This window comes from Elephantulus edwardii, unplaced genomic scaffold (genome assembly GCF_000299155.1).
Source record: "Elephantulus edwardii isolate Elephantulus edwardi_28Jun2011 unplaced genomic scaffold, EleEdw1.0 scaffold00192, whole genome shotgun sequence".
NCBI lineage: Eukaryota > Metazoa > Chordata > Mammalia > Macroscelidea > Macroscelididae > Elephantulus > Elephantulus edwardii.
Genome location: NW_006399942.1, coordinates 1,011,554 through 1,016,669, shown reverse-complemented (window position 1 = coordinate 1,016,669; position 5,116 = coordinate 1,011,554). Strand labels below are relative to the sequence as shown.

The following is a 5,116-nucleotide window of genomic DNA, read 5'->3' as shown; positions in this document are numbered from 1 at the left end:
AAGAAGTATTTCTCAAGTATTAACAGTCCCTCTGTGTGTGTGTGGAGGGGGGAGGGGGCCTAGCTGTCTATTGTCTGCAAGAAACAGCTCATTTTCTGTGATCTGTCACAAGAGAAATCCTAACTTATAAATTTGTAATTCTTTCAATTCCTGAACAAGCGTATGTTTTTTTCATATAGTATTTGGTATGAAATTTGGCTTCCCATATTTTCCCGTTTGTTTTTATCATAATTATGTTGTCATCTAGACAAGTATGGCTTCTTCTCTTCTTTGATTCATTTTTACTTGTTTTTATTTTCTCCATCCTTTATACACAAAGAAAGAAAACAAAGCATAATAAGCTCAAAAAATACTTCCAAAAATCTCCATATGATCAGAAGGATTCAGGTTGGATACTCATTGAGAGTCTGTTTCTATTGATATAAAGCCATAGTCTTTGTCAAAAACAGTTCTGATTGATCTCCTTTGTCAGCATGTCCTTTGCCATTCCCTATCACTCCCTCCTGAGAGAAATGTCACCCTGATTCATTAGGAGAGGGGGCTCCGTATTCTCTTAGCTACTTCCTGCTGGAAAAGGTTATTGCAGGTTTCAGGGTGAATATTATCTCTCACTACTTTAAAGAACAACTTTGGCAACAGGAAACATGTAGACTATTGTGGAGACTGATTTTGGAATCTAGATGTACTGTTATCAATTGTGCTTAGGATATAGGTTTATATCCTTGGAGATACATTGTTTTAACATGGAACTGTCACAGCCTAGAAGATACAAATTGAACTAACAAGTTAGATTGAAATGTATGAGGATAGGATGCATCCCTGATGTACACCTTTCCTGATTTTGAACCATGCAGTATTTTCTTACTTTGTTCTGAGAACTGCTTCCTGATCCAAGTATAGGTTTTGCATAAGCACAATCAAGTGTTCTGGGAATCCCATTTTCCTCAAGGTTATCCACAGTTAGTTGTGATCTGCACAGTCAAATGCCTTTGCATAATTAATAAAACACAGATAGACATTCCTTTGGTACTTGCTAATCCAGGCCATGGTCTTCACAATTACTTGCAACACATTAGAGAGCTGGATAATAACCAAGGATGATAGAAAAAGAATCAATACCTTTGAATTGTGTGCTGCAGAAGAGCCTTGAATATTCCACGGACTTCCAAGAAAACAAATAGCTTTGTTTTGGAGAGGATGAAACCAAGTTTCTTCTTGAAGCCTAGGGTTTTGAAGCTTTGGCATGTGGACAGAAGAGACAAGTCCTATGAGAAGGGCATCATGCTCAGAAGGCTGGAGGGACAGCGCAGGGGAGGAAAACCCTGAATGAGATGGATTGATAAAGAAACTGGCACAATGAAGGTCATGGTGTTGGTATTAGTGAGACTGGCTCAGGACAGGTCTGGGTTCAGAGCTGCTGTACATAAAATAGGGTCCCTATGGGTCAAAGACAACTTGATGGCACATAACAACAACAACAATATGCAAAGTATTAGAATTAAATATGCAATGAACTGGAGTCAGAAAATCAAAAGGGATGGTCGATTCTTAAAATGAAGGAATTGAAGAAAAAATTTAAGCCTTGAGTTGCAATACCTAAGGATGCTGTGGGCAGAATCTTGAATGACCCAGGAAACATCAAAAGAAGATAGAAGGAGTACACAGAGTCACTGTTTCAAAATAACTGGCTGACATAGAAGTATTTAATAAAACAACGTATAATTAAGAGGCAATGTGATGGAAGAGGAAGTTTAAGTTACACTAAAGGAATTTACAAAGTCCCAGGAATTGATGGCACACCAATATTTTTAAAATTTATTTATTTTATTTTATTTTTACAATTGACATATTTAAACACAGAGATGCTGCTCTGGACAAGCTCACCAGGTTGTGCCAAGAAATCTGGAGGACAACTACCTGGCCAACTGACTGGAAGAGATACATATTTATTCCAGTTTTAAAAAAAAATGGTGATCCAACAGAGTATGGAAATTATCAGCCAATATCACTCATATCACACTCAAGTAAGATCTTGCTGAAGATTATCCAAAAATGACTGGAACAGTACATCAAGAGAGAACTTCCACATGTGCAAGCTGCATTTAGAAGAAGTTGTGGCACTAGGAAAGTTATAGTCAATGTTAGAAGGTTCTTACATGAAGTAGAAAGTATCAAAGGAATTTCTATCTGTTTTTCATTAACTTTGTAAAAGCATTTGAACTGGGCCACAAAGGCTTTGCTGTGTGAATCACAACAAATTGTGGCTAACTTTGAGAAGCATGAGAATCCAGGAACACTTAATTGTACTCATGCAAAACCTATCCTTGGGCCAGAAAGCAAACATCAGAACAGAGCAAGGAAACACTTCATTGTTCAAAATCATAAAAGGTGTATGTCAGGGATGCATCGTATTCTCATAAGTTTCAATCTATACATGAAACAGATCATTCAGGAGGTTGGAATTTATGAGAAGGAATGTATCATGAGGATTTAAGGAAGATTCATGAACAACTTGCATTATGCAGAGCACACAACCTTGTTTGCTGAAATTGAGGAGGACCTGAAGCATTTGCTGTAGAAGGTCAAGGACATCAGCCTTAAATATGGATTGAAGCTCAACATCAAACAAAAATTAGGGAGCTCTTGTTGCCTAGTGGCAAGAAGCTGTGCTGCAATCCCAGAGGCAAGTGGTTTGAATGCACGAGATGCTCTACTAGAGAAGGAGGGGCAATCTCTACCTGTAACAGTAGGATCAGATTTGATGGTACATGCACAGAAAATAATAAAAATTTTTAAAAAAGAAAACAAAATCTCTCATCACTGGAACAATTGACAGCATAATGATAGATGATGAAGAGACTGGGATTGTTAACAGCTTTATTTTGCTTGACTCCACAATAAACATTCTTGGTACCAGCAGCCAGGAAAGCAAAAGATGACTTTCATTGGGAAAATCTGCTGTCAGGGACCTCTCCAGAGTACTGAATAGCAATGATGTCAGCCTGGAAACTAAGGTGCACCTGATCCAGGCTAAAATCTTCTCAATTACTTGCTATTCATCAAAGAGTTGGACAATGACTAAGATGACAGAAGAAAAATCAATTTCTTTGAGTTGTGGTGCTGGAGAAGAGCTTTGAACAGACCATGGACTGCCAAGAGAACAAAAATGTCTGTCTTAGAGAGGGTGAAACTAAGCTGTTTCTTGGAGCCAAAGATTTTGAAGCTCCAGCTCACATACTTTGGACATGTTGTCAAGAGAGATCCGTCCTTGGAGAAGAATGTGATGCTAGGAAGGATGGCAGCACAGTGCAAAAGAGGAAGACCTTGGATGAGACGATGGACTCAGTGCCAAGATAATGGTAGTAGGTGATTTGGAGATAATGAGATTGGCTCAGGATAGGGCAGGGTTCAGAGCTATTGTACACAAGTCACTGTGAGTCATAGGTGACTACAGGGTCCATAAAGACAACAATAATGTGCCTTATATTTGTGCTAAGTAATTTTTAGCTATGTTTGAGCAAGCACAGTACTGTTTTGCTATAAAGCTGGATGTAACTGCAGGTGCAAAGTGTGATACGGTTTGGCAAGAGACCAGCTTTGTTATGACTACTATAAGAACCTCATGGGAAAGTTCCTGCAGGGTTCATAACTTGCCTTTTCTCACATTCTATGTGAACTGCAAAAAAGAGATGATTCTTTCAGTTTCTATTGTTTTTTCACATTAGCCACTGAATCTGAGTGTTGGGCTCTGGCTGATCATCTCAGACAAGACATGATGCATAAAGTAGGGTTTAGACATGGCATATGGTAATGTAAGTAGGATTCAAATATGGTATTTGTTGTCATTTGGTAGGTTTTAATGAATGGGAAAATCCTGGGCTCTGGAGCACCAAGATATGATCATCCATAAATCCTCTGACCCATCATTCTGATGACTTGATCGTAATCTGTAAGGAACAAGAGCATGTTGTTGTGATGCCCATCTCCCTGAGTAAAGTCCTGGAGGGGGTGGAGATTTCGATGCCAGGCTGATATCTTTGTTGTTTCTTACAGCTTGAAGGAAATAGCATAATAAGCTATTAGTGGATTCCCCTTTCCTCAAGGTGACCAAATCCACTGTTGCTGGTCACAGGCCAAGAAGAAGGACACAGCCAAGCAAGAAGAAATGGAAGGGTGTTACCTGTAAAAGTGTCTCATTATCGGAGCAGCACCACATCTATCAGTTGTGCCAAACCTAGTATGAGATAGAACTCTGGGGCTGGCTTTTAGAAGACATCAGGAAGCCTCCTCTTGCCTCAGTGTTGTCAGCTCCTACCATTGCTGAGAGCAGGCCAGGAAGAAGGCTCTGCCCAAGCAAGGAGAAAAGGGGGAGCCCCTGTAAAAGTGTCTCATTTGCAAAAGTAAATTGATCCACTGGCTGCAGGAATTGAGAAAGGAAAAAATTGATGAGCAATCATTTTGATGAGCAAAATGATGTTTTGTTGGCATTTTATAAGTAGCTATCTATAGGAAAGAGATTCCAAAAGAAGCCTGGTGGATTCAGATTGTCTGTTGTAAAACCAAACTGCCAGAAAAACAAACAGATATGTCTTGGAGAGGGTGTAGCCAGTGTTCCTTGGAGGCAAAGGTGATAAAGCTTTGTTTCACATACTTTGATCATGTTGCTAGGAGAGTCTATTCAATGGAGAGAGACGTCATGCTTGGGAAGGTGGCGGAATGGTGAAAGAGAGGAAGACCTTCAACCAGTTGTATTGATACAGTAACTGCAGCAATGGTATCAAGTGTGTCAGAGATTGTGCAGATGACACAGGATAGGACGGGATTCAGATCTGTTGTTGTTCATAGGGAGGTTATGAGTCATACTCAACTGACAGGAGTTAACAACAATAGTAATAAAATCTGTAATACAAAGCCATCCTCCTCATCTCCAGTGAAGTTGTTAACACCTTATTGAGTAGTTAAACAATATATATTGCTGAGTAGACATGCTGAAATAGACTGTGCACCAGTTGGAGCAAATTGTCATAATTTAGGCTACTCATAGCCTATAATTTCCCCTGTACAATGTATTAAACAGTCAGATGGAACTTGAAGAATGACTATGATTTTCATTCTT

General features: G+C 39.3%; 1 pseudogene; it reads right to left on the bottom strand.

Moving 5' to 3' along the window:
- LOC102852294 overlaps positions 1 to 4,197 on the bottom strand; it is an 8,453-nt pseudogene extending 4,256 nt beyond the window's left edge.
- Between the last annotated feature and the right edge of the window lie 919 nt (positions 4,198 to 5,116).